The following is a 19,069-nucleotide window of genomic DNA, read 5'->3' as shown; positions in this document are numbered from 1 at the left end:
AAAGTTTGATATGGTTTGGAAGAAATTTGACTGTGCACACGCCATTTGAAGTTAATATGGAGATTACTATGGAAAACGCTAACTTTTTGTGTTCAGCCCTCTATCTCTTCGTCATAATATTTTATGGAAAAGTGAACAACTCTTCTCACGTGGAATCATTTTAGCTACAACTCTACCGAAGACCACATTTTGATTGGACTTCAGGATAAATTGTTATTCATCGCCATAGAGTGGGTTTGCATTTTACATGCTTCACCAGGTAACAGGAGAGCTCCTGGTGTGCAGAATACCTAGATCAAAGTAATCCAGGCTACTATGTTCTACAGCGAAAAAGCAGTGTTGCTCTAAAAGTAATTGAATGATCATCTCAGCGTGACTTTAGAATCAAGAATAACAAATTATCCAGTCATCCAATCAAAATGTGGTCTTCGTCAAAGTTGTAGCTGGGAAGATTTAACATGTGAAGAGATTGTTAACTTTTCCATAGATTATTATGACGTTCAGTTAGAGGAGTGAACATAAAAGGTTTGTCTTTTTCACAGTAATTTCCATATAAACTTCAAAAGGCGTGTGCACAGTCAAATTTCTTCCAAATCACTTCAAATTTCAAGAAAAATTTTTTCATCGTAATTGACACCGTTTAAGTATAGGGGAGCAAAAATTTCAAAATTTGCATTAGTCTACTGTACGTGTCAATGATTTGCTACTCTGTGATTGATCGGAACAATAGAAATATAAGTAGTATAACGCTAGTTGCGCTGTTATCAAAAAATATAATTATTTAATTAATACTTACTATTGAAGTTTTTGATTGTTTGTTTAGTGCTATGTTGTAGAGCATAGTTTCCCAAACTGTGGGTCGCGACCCCCAGGGGGGTCGTAAGCCGGTCGTTGGTGGGTCGCGAGAAAAAAATCTTGTTCTCTACGGTTTTGGTATTTCAGATTCAGGTATCATGACAAAACTTTTGTTTTGACTTTGTTTGCCATACTGCCGTTTATATATTTAAAAAAAATCAGGTTATGAGATGAACCAGCCTAGGGCTGAAAATCTCAATAATAAAGAAAAAAAAAAAAAAAAAAAAAAAAAAAAAAAAAAAAAAAAAAAAAAAAAAAAAAAAAAATCAGGCCTTAGATTATTTGGAACAGAATCAAGGTTCTTGAAAAAGACATTTTTAACTTTCTTGAGGTAATGACGATTTTAGAAAATTTTATAAGAAAAATTGGCAGTTAACTGTCAAAATCTCATGTTCGAATCATATTTTATAATCTGATGCCTTTTTACAACAAAGTTGCTGTGTATGGAATAACAAAGGTTTTCTAAAAAGGAAAAACAACTAATTTCTATTGATATCACAATAAAGCTTCGCTTAACATTACGAAACTCAAATTTTGAAGAATTGATCTATCAATTTTACCAAAAATGGTGAAATGTTTAATGAATTTTAGCTGACTATCGTCACTCCTTCTGCTGTTATTTTCAGCTAAGCAAAATATTGATCAATAATTTTAAAAAATAATAGTCTGTCCGTGTTTGGATAAAGATTCAAGAATCTAAACATGGCTGCATGGAATTTCTTACGCATTTTTGAGAGTCACCATCTCATCATTCTGGAAAATCTTCACGATTCTTAAGAGTAATCTTAAGAATGGTCTTCACGGAATTAAAAATGATTGATAAATTATTATTTATCCCTGATTTGGATATTTTTCTCTGAATCATATCAATTGTTCAGAGTTTGAAAAGTCGATACATATAATGATGAAACATGATATTTTTAAATAAGATATTACGATTTATGACTTCATTGGTGTATAAGAGTACAAATATAGAGAACAAAAGTTCCAACACTTTCAATGTTGAAAACATTTATAATTTTGTAATTTTAAACGCCTTGTGATTGAATCCCATCGTTAAGGTGAAGATGAATCGAAGCCAAACCTCAAATTTTCAAGTGCACAAATCGGGAGACGGAACACCCGTTTGAGTTGAAAACTTAATCGATTGGTCACCACCTGCTAGTTACAATCGATTAAGTTTTCAGCTTAAACGGATGTTTGGTTCTCCAGATTTGTGCTCTTGAAAATTTGAGGTTTGGCTTCGATTCATCTTCACCTTAATAAGGTACAAGTTTTCAAAACAAGATTTCATAAAAAGTTGTACATAAAAAAGAATTTCTTGGAATTTTTTTCCTGGTGGGTCGCGAAGAATACGCCTGATAGTCAGGTGGGTCGTGCACTTGAAAAGTTTGGGAACCTATGTTGTAGAGAATGTTTTATTATGGTTGAAAAATTTGATTTGACACTTATAGACCCGGTACTCAGACTGTCAGAGCGTGGCAAACTAGATGTTGGTCGCACGAACAGTCGCGACATTGGCCTTCTACGGCTAATGCTTCTACTATCGGAACTGGCAGGAATTGCAGTTTCATCAAAATTAATGAGAGATGGGACTTTCCACTAATTCTCAAAGTAGGGAAGCAAAGCGGGAAGGTAGTTCATTAGTGACGAAGGAAAAAAGGTCTGGGAGTCACCTTTGGTCGGTGATGCGATTCATGCATAAAGAGGGAAAATACGACTCTTATTTAAAACTAGTTTTGCATTTTTGTCTCGCGGTGAAAAGATATTGATAGAAGATTAAGAAAAATCGTTGGCTTTCAAAATGTCGAACCATTGAAAAGTCTTTTTTAGTAATGAGGAGAAAAGAAAGCTATGTACAATAAAATTATATTTAAAAAAAAACACTAAGTCTCTTACTATTTATTCATTCACTAAATTATTTGGTTTACAAAGTACACTACACAGTGACTTGTCGCTCCTAACTCTCAAATTAAACTGAACTCACCTGCCTAAGTTCACCTGTCTCTAAACCTGGCACCTGGACTGGAAACTGCTGCCTCAGCGGGATCGGTCAAGTGACGTCGACTGACCTTTGTTCCTTGGCAGACGACGAACTGCTGACTCCTGGGATTCCTCCTGGCTGATGCAATAGCAGTGGCCGTATGTGGGTTGCAACATCAGCGTATCTATGGCTGACCATTGGTCGGTAACTGGATCGCTGAAGTCTCCACGTGTACTAATGATGGATTTCGGCTTGCGCGTACTTTTCTGATGTCTGCGTGTACTGGGGCTCAAGTTGTCGAGGGGTTGGAGGATGCGTACATAACTTCCCCCTTCTCAGATTGAACCGTTCAACCTTGATTGCAAAGTATCTGCTATTTCGGCAATTGGAATTCGTATCGTCAATTTCAGTTTAAGTTTCCGAACTTCTCTCATAACAAGAGCGAAGAAAGCTATGACGAAGCATATGTTTAAAATAATGACTCCAGTATTTAGCGCTCTAGTACTCCTGCTAACGACTTCAAGGTGTTCTAACTTATGATTTTGTGCGTGTATTTTTTAAGGTTTTCGATAGATTTTGCTTCAGTTTATGTTTTATTCACGTTGACTAGATTAAATGAAAGAACTGTAGATGGAGATTCTCCCCTACAAGATTTGCTGCCGAAATATTTTACATTAATTGTTATGGAGCAATCCTTGAATGATGTAAGGAATTTTCTGGTTGAATTTAGTGGGCCATATCCACAATTGTTCTGTATTGAAGATGGTTTGTCAGAGTTTTTTTTTACCAGTATTCCAAGGTTTCCGACCTTTTCAACTTCTGATTTAATTAGAGCCTTTGTGAAGTTTCGGGTTTCTTCGTTATATTGAATGTAGATATTTGTCGTTGAAAACGTTGAAGAGATTTTGGACATCGCAAATACTGTTTTTCGCGATGTGCATACATAGATAAGTAATCGTATGACTCGTTATATGGTATTTGTAGCATTTATTGCGATGATTTTGTTAAGTGTGGAAATAGTTTCTATTTGATGTTGTGTGTATTAACCTTGTCAAAGCTATGGGAACTTTGATGAGGACTACTATGTCTGAGTTATTGTCGAAAGCTATTGGTTCCAAAAACTCGTAAGTTTGATCAAAAATTTCAATCACTATGACTTGTGATTCTGAAAGTTGCGTGGCAAATTTCAATTCTGAGGGTTGTAAGAATGCTTTTGATATTACGCCCAGTTTTGACAACTGAATAGATTCGAAGATCGTGGCCAGCTGATGTCGGACCATGTTGATGTTCAAGATGATGCTGTGTACATGAAGAATGTGTTTCCAGTCTGCTGGTCTGTCTAAACTCAACCTAGCTTGCTATATGATGATTTCAATTTCCCTAGACTGCCTATATGCCTGCTCAGTCAAATCATTAATCGTGATTTTGAAAAGTTATTTGAATGCTTCAAAGATTTCAATTGATTTTCAAATTTTTACAATTCTTCATTCTCAAGATTTCCAGTTATCATTTTCATAGTAGCATCCAAGAAAGTTAATGGATATTTTTGTTCTCTGTTGTTTTGACGTAGAGGTTTGCTAGGCAGTGCTTCCCAAGGTCCAAGCTGAATAGTTCGTTTTCGCGTGCCATCGGAGTGATTTTCTATCGAAGCTTTTGCGTGTTGATACCGAGATTGTGACTTCAGTCGAGAATGGATTATCAATCGGTGAGCTCGTTTCATGCTTGTGATAACACAAATGTGTATCGTGTTAATTTTACATTTATTTGATCGTTAATCAAACTATGGATTGTTCGTCACTATAAGTGTTGGAATAAGGCATTATTCCTGTTTTCTAAAACAAAATAAGATACACGCACCTGTTTTTTTGAACTAATTTTATTGCAATTACTAAAAATAACCTTTGATTAGTTCGACATTAACAATGTAGACGCATAGATAGATAACTTCTTAAATTGAGGCTACATGAATCGCCTCACTTACCACGGTGAATCCTGATCATGTAGCTATGATCCCTTTCACTAACATCTCCTTCCGAAGAAAACCATGGAGATGCAGAGGTGATCTCGGGCTCTAGTAAAGAGTGGAACGCGTAAAATTTGGTTGAAATCGTAAATTATGTTAAAATTCATAATTCAAAAACATTTTTTTCCTTGCCGAACTACCGGACGTTTAGGTTAACCCCTTCCATAAAATTTTGCACAGTGGTCTCATCGACCTTTTTCGCCGCTGAACGCCAGTTTGAATTAAACTGCTGCTTGTGGATTCGTTAGATTTTTAGAAATTCCATCTGACCAAGACCCAATTCCGTTCTGGGCTGTTATGGCCTTCAAATAAGTTTCATGCGAGAACGTCAGATTGTCTTAGTGCACGAGCAAAATTTGGACACGCTGCCCCTCTTACTTGAACGTCATTTTAAAAACTGGAGAGCAAAAAGTGAAAACTCATCATAGCAATAGAATAGAATAGATCAAAGTAATCCAAAACTTTTGCCCCGAATGGACCGATGCACGAGTTCACTAATTTGACGTTTGAGCGGTGCCGAACTCACTGATTTCCATGGTTACATAAAAAACACGGCACCGCTAAAACGTCAAATAATGAACCTGTGCATAGGTCCATTACCAATGGCCCTATTTTTTTGGTTGTCAAATGTAAAAACATCTATTAAATTCATTTTTGATTAAGCTTCAAAGCAGTGTTGCATTTGATCGCATTCAGTTTGCGTTCCAGTTCAAATTTTTGAACGAGGGATCAAGTAGGCTTGAACATTGATCAGTTCAAAAATTTGAACCCGTAGGAGCTGAAAAATGAACGCGCAATGAACATTGATATTATGGCAGGCCCGCAACACATTCCAATGTGAAGGATATACGAAAGTTATTGAGGATCGTTTTACGTTCCATATATTTTGAGTGGATTGAACTCAATATAGATAGATGTAGTTTATTCGACTTTTAAGCTTCATTGTGCATTTTGAATTGAACGGGCTGTTCATGAGCAGTGTCAGTACTTCCACGATAGTTCAATGTTTACTGATTTCTCGTGCAAAAATTGGAACGCGTTCAGTTCACTTTTGGATCGCGTTCAGTTTGAAATGCAGCACTGTTTCAAAGTATGAAGGAAAAATGACTCCTCCTTACCGTAAACATAAATATATGTTATGTTCATGTCATGTGAGATTTGGATGTAGTAAATAGTAAATATCAAACTTTGGAGTTTTTAAGTTTAGGGTATAAAAAGAATTTTAAATGGTTGAAAAAAAAAACTAAATATTTCGACTGATGCTGCAAAAATCGATTCTGCTACGAGATGCGTACAACATTTTTTGCAATTTCGTGAAAAGTTACTTGAGGGTATAAGAAATCTCACAGAAATGCGTTCAATATTATTTTGTAATTAAAAAACATGTGTAATGGCTCTATATGCAACTCAAAACAGTTGCGTAATGATAAAAAAGTTGCGTGATGACTCTAACGATATTGCATCATTCAGTACAGGAAGACCGTTTTCTGTTAAATTGGCTTGATAAAAAATAGCCTTTACGATGAGAAACTGAAAAATATAGTCACTTTAAACATAATTTTCAAGAGAAGCTCGTTTCATGTTTCAAAGAATAAAACTTGACTATAAGTATCTCGAATATCATATAAAATTTGGACAGTAATGTTTTATCAGCCATTTGAGGTGATAATGGATCAAAAATGCATTTTTCACAATAGACGTCAAGTATCCAAGTATCGAAATATCCAAATACGCAAGTATCCAAGTATCCAATTATCCAAGTATCCATGTAATCAAGTACCCAAGTATCGAAGTATCCAAGCGTCCTAGTATCCAAGTATTTATGTATTCAGTAGTAATTTGTTGTTTTGCATATTAAGGATAAGTGGCGCTTTGAACAAATTCACCGAGAAAAGAATAATGAAATATTAATACGAATAGCATTCCTGATAGTCAAAAGACAAAGCACCCCCCCTTCAACGTTCTTACTGATAGGGAGCGAGAGTGGAAAACATCGTGCGAGAGCCGTTTTCCGCCCGGAGAGATTCGCCAGTTGACTGTTCCACCCCAGAGTAAGCAGCGGCAGCAGCAGCAATCGCGATACAATACAGGACCATTTTCCAGGACAATTTCAGCACAACTCACTCTCCACTGTGCGTTCGTGTGGTTGGATATTCACGTTTGACAAATACACGCCTTCGGACCGAGTGCTGATGGAGACGGATTTGGTGCAAAACTCTGCTCCAGCATCGGACTAACCAGAAAAAAAACTTTCATTTGGAGTGTTTCTAACATTAGTTTGGTGCCGTGAAAGAGGCGCACTGAATTAACGATAGTTGGCGGAAAGTTTTCAAGTGCTATTAGTGAAGTGGCTCCGTGGCTGGAACGGGAGTTTGGTGAAAATTTGTAGGAAAAATCTCCATGAATAATTTAGAGCTTTCTTCTGGGAGCGTATTGTGAGCCTCGCTGTCGTCGAGAAAGAGAAAGGAGCAGCAGCGCTCGTTCACGACTCGTTTGCTAAACGAGTGTGTTCAGGCAGTAGGAGAAGGAAGTCTATGTATGTAAAATCAGGGTGGAATTACAGTGAAAATCGTCCCGTTTGAATGAAATTTTCCTGACTAGAAATTATTCAAATGAGTTCGGGATCAAGTGGATTGTTCAGTTCGATGCTGTCCCATTAGGATGTGCTCTTTTGGCTGGTCCCAAAAGCAGTGCGGAACGGATCATCGCTGGAAGTTACCTTCGGCTCATTCATGACGTACGAGGAAAATCTGCAGTGACAAAAGGAAATGTCACATTTATCGATTGCTGTATAATCAAGGTTGGTCCGCAGACGAAGAACAAATCTCGTAGTGAACGAAAGGTTATGAATGGAATTCTATTATCGATGTTGTTAGAGTGTAATTAGCTATGAAGGCTTGACGAATTCATAATTTGTATGACTTGCACTAGTTTTCGAGTATAATCCTCCTCCGTTTTGTATCGTGCATCACACACATGCAGAAAAATGGCAATAGCTGTTAGTAGCAAGGTATACCCTGTCCCCTGTCAGACCCGGAGCGAAAAGCCATGTGATTGCATTTTCCCCAACACGGCAATATAGATCCCTACGGTCAGGACCACACCCGCCGTGTTGTGTTTGTTGCTCTGTAGAGTGGAATCGTGTCGGTCGGTCGGTCGGTATCCACGTAAGGACACACGACGGTGTGTTTTGCACGGTGCGAAAAGGATATGCCGAAGAAGACCGCTGCCAAGAAGTCGTCAAGAAGGACCAACTTTATCGTAAATTTGCGACAAGACCTAGTCAGTTGGCGTATAGGGTAAAATGATCCAAAATGCCACCTTAAGGATTTGTGTGCAATTACCGAATGGGTGAGGTAGAACGCCATTCACAATAGGGAAAATAGAGTCAGTAACCAAGCTTCTCCATTAGTCTATAAGAGCTTCAACTTATGGAAAAAAAAGTGATAAATTGTTAATTTTCACTAGGAAATTGATGGAAAATGAAAAAGTTTATCTCATGGCTTGTAGTGGTCACTCTTGGATGAACATAGTTTAATGTGTTTAGCAAAAAATTGCATTGAATCGTTCTAGGAATGGCTCAATGAGTCGAGCCATCTTACCCCATCAGTGCGTTTTGGGCCATGATCCCCTTCTTGGGTGCTGTGAGTCTTTGGGAGAGAAGGTGAACCGAGATGAAGGTGTACCCGGGTGCTGTAGTGGCCAGGATTCTGTGGTGTGGGAAACTTTTCTCCGTGGAGTATTTTCGTCACAGAGAGAGAGAGACAGCAGCAGAGTGATAAACAAGCATGGGATTGACACATAATAAGTGTCCCAAAATACATAAAAATGCCCATAAAAAAGCTTCCACACTGCCAATACGAGTTCCCCTGGATGTTGTTATGGGTATAGCTTAGGATGCTGGTGATCAGTGATCCAATCTAGTATTCAACATGGAGTGAATAATTAAAGCCATCGTACAATATTAGGTGCCCAACTCTTTTACATAGCCGAACCTTCTACACAGAAGCTAAGTAAATAGAATCAAAATATAATATTTGGGTATTGTAGCTTTCAATTTCTTCCTAATTACTTATCTTTTGACAGATACGCCTATTTCGACTATAATTTAGAGTGAATGTGAGTAACTGACGCAATTGGGACGGAGTTAAAAGCTACAATACTCAAATCTACATTTTTTAAATCTGTTTGATTGCTAGTGATCACGCAATGGAATAAAAATATGCAGCAACAAAATTTTATGTTTATTCTTCTTCAATTTTTTTTCTGTTATTCTTGATACATTTTCACTCAAAACTAACTATCCCACAATTTCAAACCTTTTCATGTTAAGGGGAGTTTCTGCAGTTATTCTTTTTAAAGCATTGTAGTCTGACCGATATTTTGACTCTTCTTTCCCTACGACTGTTACGACTATTTCCTTATGAAAATGCATTTTTATGAAAGTACAAACAATGTTGTAAATAAGATTTTTTTAAATCAAGTTTTAGTTTGTTTTACCTTTAATCGCGAGATTTTTAGCTCGAGGCTTGTTAATCTCAGGACCAATGGCTTCACTTCCCTTTTACGTCATAAGTGACTTCCGTAAAACAGGGTAACATTGATCTGCGGGGTAACAATGATCGAGATTTCCCTCCTAGTAAAAAGTTTTAATTAATATTTATCGATGGAATATTTACAATGCATGAACCGTGCTTTTTTATCATATCTGTGAGCAAATGAAAATTAAAATTTATGTGAAAAATGAGTTTTGCTCGCACGTATATTATTCAACTATTGAAAACAATGATTTCCATGATTATGGACGACACTACCAAAGATTCAAGTCTCATATGAGTTCTACGAATGATACAAGCAAGGAAAATGCAGTTTACCTAAAAATGGCATCACCAAAAACGATTCCGTTGTCAAAATGCTCATAAGCATTTTCAGTCAGCATAATTGACAAATTACTATGAAGAAGGTAGAATTTCCTTAGGTAGTTGCCTATATTTAAGCGTATTCCGCTTTTTTTTATTTTAAAATAACTTAAAAACCAAATGACTTGTAAAAATTTGGCCTTCATATCGGGCTTCAGGGACCTTGGTTTTAGTAAGTTTCCAATTTATTGAAACATATATTGAGATGTTCGGTAATTCAATCCGTATGAGCTTGAGCTTGAGCTTGATTGGCCGCCCGTGGATGCACTCCAGTATCGCCAGATCAGCTGCACTTACACAAGGAACCAACCGAATGACTGCTTGGGACTAACAGGCAACCTCAGTGTATAAGTGCTGGGATCTTCTATTTTTAGGCAACAATGGCACCTGCCACGTCAGAATGCAGACCAATGAGGGAAAGGGGGAGGAATTGTTGATGCATTGAACTGACTCCCACGTAGACCGTATATTCCACTGCATCCACGTCAGTTCATGCGGGAGTGTATGGATTGGGGGAAAGGCATGGCAGAGAGGTTTGCTTTTGTGGTTAGCAGACTGCCTATATATCAGGCGTAAGAAAGGCGTGCGCGTGGATGTAGGAAGCGTTAGGGAAACGGTTTCTTGCCCGTCTCTGGTTCTAGCGTTTGCTATGAACGAATAGTTTGAGTGTGATATATTTAGAATGGAAGATAGAAGCAAGTGAGAGATATTCAACTACAAAGTACGAGGAAAGGGACGGGCCTGGGATTGAACCCATGACCTTCTGCATATGAAGCAGAAGCGGTAGCCATCAAACCACCAACCCCGTCTGTGTTCGGTAATTCAATCCGTATGGTTTTCAAACTAATTAACTCATTACGCGTGATAAAGATGGATACATTATGGGTTATGGTGATCTGCGTGATCCTTGGGGATTTGAGATCGAAACTTGTAACCATCTGAGTTATTAGGTCACCAAGTGGTTCGGCAGCTTAGTTGGTAAAGCGCTCGCCTAGCATACAAGAGTCCTGGGTTCGATTCCCAGCCGAGCACGAGAAGGGTTGATTTTTTTTTCATAATTTCACCCATAATTCACCTTTTTTTTTACCACGCGTAATGAGTTATTTAATTTAAGTTTTCAATATACTGCTTCGCGTTAGATAAAAAAATGGGTTAACCAAGGTGCGAAGTATGATTTTTGACCAACTTCGCCGCGTCGCAAGTCGATTCTCAATAGTGCGCATGATGCACACGGCGGAGGCCATAGATGCGCACTATAGCGAAGTGACTCGCGACGCGGCGAAGTTGGTCAAAAATCGAACTTCGCACGTTGTTTCATCCATTTTAAGTCGCGAAGCGGTATATTATCGGACATTTTCAATATTGTTCAGGTAACCAATAGGCACTTGAATAAGCCATAAATCAGTATTTTACTTGCATTCCATATGCTCACCACCCCAATACAGCAGACTTAGCGCCTAGCTTAGCCATAAAATAGCAAAAAGACTGCCATTCAAAAGTTTTCAACTGTTGATCAGCATTTCAAATGCACAACACGCTTTGATTTCCGACCATCACAATTGCTTGCGTACTGCCACGAAAATGCTAAGAGGCGAATACTTTTGTAAGCTACCAAACTGTCCAAACTGTCTTACCTTTCAAAAGAATTCACGAGATCATATTATAGATAATAAATATACATTGAAGTATAACAAAGGATACTATAAATAATAAATCACATTTTTATCTGATACTTATGTTTGTGTAAACTTCAAAACACACAGAGAGTATCTTCAAAACTATTTCAATTGCTTTGAAATGAAAGAAGGGTGCATCTGGTGTACATCTACATCTGCATCTGGTGTACAGTGGATTCATGTTAGGTTAAATTTAAAAGTCAGAGTTTTATATTCAAATTACTTTCCTCTTGTTTTTTTTTTATTTCTAAAGCTTATATAAAAATAGGAAGAAGTTATACGTAAGTTTTTTTACTTCGAATTTGTACGATTCTATGTATGAGTGTCACGTTCATGCCCAACACCAAACCTTCTCTTTTCTTGTAATGAAAGATCCATCATAAATGGATACCTATTTCAACATCTATTTCATTCGATCGCCTAAACCGCAAACGTTTGGGATGCTGGAATGAAATCTGTAGAAGCAATGTTTAAGAATTGCATATAATCTACGCACCTTATCATTTCATCCATAGATCATCCAGTAGCGCGAACACAACACCAACAACAACTCAAAACGTAGGTTCGAATTTTAGTGGATTGACAAAAAATGTAGTATCAACCTATATCAACAATACATGTTAGAATATAAACAGCAGCGATTTGAGACTAAGACAAAAACAGTAATCAAAAAGTGTGCGATGAAGCAAGAATGAAAATTTTTGTTTTGCTCCACGTGAGACGTTACGTTTAGACTTCATCATTTTTGACAGCCGGGTACGAAATTTCTGAAGGGTTGGCATTTAATCAGCCGTGTATCGGGCCAAAACCGGCATTTTAGTAGCATTGAAGGCGCACACGGCTTGCTAGCAATCAATGGCCTACACTTAATACGCATATATTGCTGAATTAATGCTTTTTTGAGTGCTTGCTGATTATTTGGGTACCGATCATTACGCAACTAGGGTTGTCTTGTCTATTATGGCTTAAACCAGCCGACGGTGTTCTGGAAAAAAAACTGAAGTTCGTAGACACAAAAGTCAATTTGGACAAATTTAAATCTAAAATTGTGAGAAATAATGCAATCCTTCTAGTGGGCTTCGATCCACGACTCCCAATACGCTAGACTGGGCACGTTAACCAACTACGCAACTATATTTAAATGTCAATGTAGTGTAAAGTGAAGAGTACTGTAGAAATAAACCAAATTCATGTAATTCATTGTTACAGCTTCATGTAAACCCATATGCATAAACATTTAGTTTTCAATTAAGAATAATCGAATGTTACATGATCGTGTAAATTTAAAGTGAGTTCAATTGAAAAATAATAGATTGGTCGTCTAAATTTACGACATATTCTTAGCTGTGGGGTAACGATTCTGCAGCGCAATCGGCTAACCTCAAACCAAAGTCTGTCACGATTCCACATTCTTCTTTACAACTCTACATCACCTTCGGCTCTCTTAGATGCTAGAGATGTCGGGTTTCACATTTTTCAAACCCGAACCCGACCCGTACCCGACTTATTTTATTTTTGCAAACCCGGGCCCGACCCGAACCCGAGGCAATAATTAAAAAGCAAACCCGGACCCGACCCGAACCCGAAAAAAAATTTGCTGTTCAAACCCGAACCCGACCCGAAACCCGAAAAAGTTTTATACGAAAAACCCGCATAAAACCTGTGTTCGAAAAGATGATGAATTCATCGTTTCTGATGCGTAGGGAAGCTTTCAGGTTGTTACTATGTTCACAATTCTCACCAAACCCGACGATACCCGACATTTTTCAAGCCCGAACCCGACCCGTACCCGATAATTTTGTAACCTTCAAACCCGACCCGTAACCGAAGCCGAAAATTTTAAAATTTTCAAACCCGAACCCGACCCGAACCCGTCGGGTTCGGGTTCGGGTCGGGTTTCGGGTTTGAAAACCCGAGACCCGACCATCTCTATAATAGATGCCCAATTCGACTCTCGTAAGAGTGCCTACGAACAATAGTGAGAGATTGTATTTTTTGCGTCGCACTGTTGCCTTTTTTGTACCACACTACTCATACGCCAACGTTGGCTCAATGAGATGGTTAATATGGGTCCGGCTTTCGACGTTGTCATATCTCGTCAAACCATCGTTGGCCGATTGCGCTGCAGAATCGTTACCCGTTCTGTGGCGTAGTTGGTTAACGCGTCCAGTCTAGCGTATTGGGAGTCGTGGGATTGAATCCCACCAGAACGATTCCATTATTTTTCACAATTTTGTCAATCTCAATTTGTCCAAATTGATTTTTGTGAGCATGAGCATGAACATGAGCATGATTGACCGCCCGCAGTTGCTACTCCGTTCTTGCAAGAACAGCTGTACTTACACAGGGAACCAACAGATGCTACTCAGGAGCCTAAGTATATTGACAGCTATGCTATTCAGGTATGCTATTCACGACTGTGCATTAGTATTAGTAGATAGTTATGAACTTTTTCCGGATTTGTATGGAATTTGTTATATTTTAATGCAATTTAAGTAAATTTAGGTATTTAGGATAACAATATATCGATATTTCAGCAGAATAATTTGTTACGTATCCTATTGGGAGGTCATTTAATGCATTTATCCTATTTATGAGGAGTATTTTTCATTTTTCTCATCACAACATATTACCTCCCTCAGAAATAACTAGGCGTGCAAGTTGTTTTTATTTTATATACAAAAATATATTTACTATATGTACATAGAAAGGCCTTTTTGTACGGAATGTAGGAATTGAATCTGATATAATTTGGGAAATTTGAACGAATGTCTAGATCACAAATTACCAAGGAATGAGAGTGACATTTAGATCGGTTTTGAGTAAAGTATACTGAAAAGCTTCAAGCTTTACAACAGTGTTTGCGGAAGATTTTCGATAGACTTTTTCGATATTTTAGATAGGTATAATGTAATAAATAACACAAGGTGCATCTTCTTGTTTTTTTAGTTCATTGTAATTTAACTTTCGATACTTGTTCAAAACTTACATCAGGATTTTCTTTATTTTCTTCCGCTATGCTCCTGCTATCTGATTCTCGGCTTGGAACAAACGAAAAGATTCGTGGTATTCGTTTGCAAGTTTAGCCCAAAAATGTTAGCCATCGGTTTCTCTGCACATTGATCGTTGAGAAACTATGGAACGTAACCGGTTCACATAGTTCTGTTTTAGGATTTCTTCGAATATAATTTGCTCCGGCTTGTCGGAACATAACACGACATTTTGATGGTGAAATTTAAGCACTTTTCTAGTTCCAAACAGGTGAAAACTGTAACTGAAAAAGTTTTCGTTGCTTGACCGAAAAAGTACATTTTTCTAAGTATAATATAATTTGATAGCGCTTCAATATCTTAATTTTGTCAATAATATTTAATTGTTATAAATGATTAATGAAGATTTAAATCTGTAGACTCAATGACATTTCAGTTTATATAATGACTGCTCATCCCGTACTAACATTTGCCGAGCAATGATTCAAAAGCGATTTCCACACTAACTTCAAATGTGTTTTAAAAATAGTTCCAGGGCACGGAAACTTATGGAACTTTGGATACTGGCTCATTTTCTAAAGTAGAATCATGATATGTAAAAAATTTGATACTCCCAAACAAGCCAATTGAATAAATTGAATTTATATTCCAATTTCAGTACAAATCTGACGGATTTTCATAACTATTTTATCTGTGTGAGTATTTTCGTGTAAGATAAACAAAAATGAAGCGTACCTTTAATAGCTGTCAAAATACGTTGCTCAGGAGCAGTAGCATCTTCAATGTGTAAGTACTGGTGCTCTCATTATTATAACAAACAATACCGGCGCCGGCTGCGTCCGAATGCAGGTCAATTTGAGGATGGGAGGGAAATGTTGACGTGTTACTTGCTTTCTGGAAGCCGATGAGTCCTCTGCACTTCCACTAGAAAACACTGGGAGTTTGGAAATAGGAAAGGATTCGTTTTGGTAAACGATAACGATATAATTTGATATGCACGTGGAAGCACGGCTGACCGATACTGATAGTGTGACTACTACACGAACCGGACACGATCCTGATTTCATTGCACGCTCCACAAGAACATGCAACAGATTCAACAGATCTGACGCGTTTTGTTTTTTTCTCCAGCACACTTTATTTTTCTTCCACGCAACGAGAACCGGACACAATTGATCTGGATTCCGTCGCTTGCTCACAAAGGAGCAAGCAACAGATTCAACGGATCTGACACTACTGTTGCGTTTTGTTTTTTTCTACTCAATGTTCCAAATCGGACTTTAATATTCTTATGAGATGCCTTCAACCAAACGATCCCTTAAATGATTATTTTGTTTTATATGAATTCAACCGATTTTCAATTTTTTCAAATCAAGGATGCTAGATAACACATTTTATTGCTTCAATGAAAATATAGGTTTTTCTATCGAGGAACCTGTACGCTTCTATAGAGATAGTAACGTCACAACTGTGACATCGGCTTAGTGTTCTATAAAGATGTCAGATAGGAACAACCTTAGTGTTAACACTAAAAGCCCAGTGGTGTTTTTGTCGAAAAAGCGAACGTCAAACATGATCAAAAGTGTCAAGGTTCATTTATGGACCTAAATTTTAAATTGATGTTTCAATATGATCTAATCGATATTTGAGCGAGAAAAATTGCTAAAGTAGTTGCAGTAACATGTTCTTTCGTGTTATTAAATAAAAAAACAAGATTTCATTAAACATTTTAGGACCCTATTGGTATAAATGGAAACTGATCCAGTATAGGTTATCTTAAGTCTCACATTCATCTTAAGTCTCTTAAGTTGAAGAAGCAAGCCATATTCTAGTGGGAATATAAAACCATTAAGAAAAAGTAAGTTCATACTCATCTAAACACGTTTATTTTCATTCGCAAATCTATGAATTTTAATTTTTGTTTTTTATAATTTTTATTTTTGAACATCCCTATTTTTTTCATTTTTTCTTGAAGCCTCTTCTGGTAACTGATTTTTAGCAATAATAAAAATTGAAAGTTTTAAAGTTCTTTCAAAAATATTAATTTTTTTCTCTGGATTTTTGTTGTATTTTCCGTGTAATAAACGGAAAATAGAAATTTTTTTAAAATCATAATGCTCTTCTTCTGCGATTGGTTGATCGTAGAAAAATATTGTACGTTTTGTTGACGAATAGATTGTCGTGCAAATACATATTGTCGTGAGGAAATACATACTCACACGTTAGTTTATATGGCGCTTTAGCAGAAGCACGCACCTTGTATTCAATGCATAGTCCAACAGTGTGCGTTACATGTGCGTTATATGTTGATTTTGTTAGCTACGACGCCATCCAATATATGGCAAACATGGTGGGAGAATATTTTGGTGGGACAAAATTTTGCAGGTGTGAGTCTATTGGAGGGCAAAATCCTCAATAGTCAATTTTACGAAACGACAACACTGCACTATGGCTTATCAGGTGGCCAATAATCAAAAAAGTGATGTGCCCCAAATTTCAATTCTTGTTCGCCATTTCATTGTAAACATGTCTGCTAAGACATCCCCAAAATATTAGGGCATGATTTGCATTGCACACTCAGATATGAGGTGCCAAAGTTGAGCCTATGGAGAAAAACTTTTTTTTTTTTTTTTCTTCATTATTGAGACTTTCAGCCCTAGGCTGGTTCATCTCATAGAGAAAAACTTGTTTTTATTAACAAAAACTATGGTTTACTCAAATGAATATAACTTTTTTTTCTATAATACTTAGGCTGATACAAATATTAATTTTCTTTTATGTCCGAGATCACTTGGAAGGTACGAGGGGGGGGGGGGGGGTAAAAATAAATAAGGAACAAACAAATAAAAATGAAAAAAAGTAATATTTTCAAATTTTTATTTTTAACGATAGTTGTTAAACTTTTTTCAATTGTCATCTGCATCATTATTTTAACTGTTTTTCGTTTTAAAAATTTAAAAAAAAACCTAACTGATGTCTTAAAAATGATGAATCTTTTTTTTCTCCCCCCTCAAAATTTTCGGATTTTTGAAGGGGGGGGGTGACATAAAAGAAAATTAATATTTGTATCAGCCTTACGTAAAATGTTTTTACACCACTTGAAAGCTTACAAAAAAGGCTTCCTGAAAACAATAAAAAAAAATTTAAAAAACTTCAAAATAGTGGCTTTTCTTATGCTTTTTTAAAAAGCGGTTCAAAAAATCGAACAAGCTTATAGTTAACACATCGAGTACTTTTTTGTCCCAAGTTGTCCCAGGCTTAAATTCAGTTCCAAGGTTACTTTGAGATGTAAACTAAAGGATCGTGAAGAATTTAGCTGCACAAATTTGCACTTTTTTTAATTTAAGGCTTTTTGAATTTTTCCAATATTTTTAACCATTTTGTATTGAAAACAGCTAAAAACTAATTTAGAAAATAACTAAATTTTGCTAAATCATTCATATCATCATTTCTATGTAAGTTTTAATATTTATAATGGTTTGCACAACGTTAATCGCATAAATGGCTTATATGCATTATAAGTAACAACGTTTAATATTTCGCTATAGGCCCTATTCAAAAGTTAGTCTCGAAAACTTGTTTTTGAAAATAAAACATCAAATTTGTATCATAAAACTCATATATACGACATGAGATGGAAAAAATATTTTTGGCCGCCAGTCTGTATGGAAACCGCCCATAGTGCACTGATGATATTGCTGTATTGCTGTATTGCTTTCACACGTTACGACACCGTCTACTGTCAAAATTTCATTCATGAAATGAGCGATCAGCTGTTCAAAAACGTCTTGTATAATGGACTATTTTTGTATTACACGGGGATTTTTTTTTATTACCGTACGGGTTTGGGCCGAAGGGTCTCAGATTTTCATGAAACTTTTTCCACAGGCAGGGCTCATGGATATAGGAATAAAAAAAAATTGAGAAAAATTCAGGGTCGCCTATTTTTCCGGAAAACTCAGGTGGAAATTTTTTGTTTTCCCTTGACACTACTTACTTTAAAAATCATAACTCAAGAACGAAGCATTGTAGAAACAAAGTTTTTATATGAAAATTTAAGCAAATTTTCTCAAAAATCCAAAAAAAATATGAACTGGAAAAAGTTTTCCACAAAATTTTCCACCGTTGGGAAAATTCGTAAAGAAAAGCCGGAAAAACTATGCCCGAACTCGTGGAAAATTTTCAAAAAAATATTTTCGAGAAGGTAATTTTATAAGCTTTAATCACTGAAATTTTTGGAATGCACTTTTTTTTCGTTTTTGAGTTATGGCCAATTTTGTGAAAAATGTCCAGATGTGCCATATAAGACTTTTCTTTGAAAAATCATAACTCAAGAACAAAACATTGTAGAAAGAAAGTTTTTGTATGAAAATTTAAGCAAATTTTCTCAGAAATCCAAAAAAATATGAACTGGAAAAAGTTTTCCACAAAATTTTCCACCGTTGGGAAAATTCGTAAAGAAAAGCCGGAAAAGCTATGCTCGAACTCGTGGAAAATTTTCAAAAAAATATTTTCGAGAAGGTAATTTTATAAGCTTTAATCACTGAAATTTTTGGAATGCACTTTTTTTTTCGTTTTTGAGTTATGGCCAATTTTGTGAAAAATGTCCAGATGTGCCATAT

At 36.5% G+C, this 19,069-nt stretch overlaps 1 protein-coding gene across 11 annotated transcripts in view; it reads left to right on the top strand.

Annotated features, from left to right (window-relative positions):
• LOC5568091 (protein turtle) overlaps nt 1-19,069 on the top strand; it is a 155,292-nt gene that overhangs the window by 68,896 nt on the left and 67,327 nt on the right. Inside the window, exon 1 of one of the 11 annotated variants that reach the window (XM_021848282.1) lies at nt 6,906-7,662. The exons of the other annotated variants lie outside the window; for them this stretch is intronic. The gene's annotated coding sequence lies outside the window, so the exon portion shown is untranslated. Of the gene's footprint in view, nt 1-6,905; nt 7,663-19,069 lie in introns of those variants that run through there. 11 annotated transcript variants of the gene reach the window in all.

This window comes from Aedes aegypti, chromosome 2, assembly GCF_002204515.2.
Source record: "Aedes aegypti strain LVP_AGWG chromosome 2, AaegL5.0 Primary Assembly, whole genome shotgun sequence".
Classification (NCBI taxonomy): domain Eukaryota; kingdom Metazoa; phylum Arthropoda; class Insecta; order Diptera; family Culicidae; genus Aedes; species Aedes aegypti.
The sequence above is the reverse complement of the archived record's forward strand: the minus strand, read 5'-3'. Positions and strand labels throughout refer to the sequence as shown.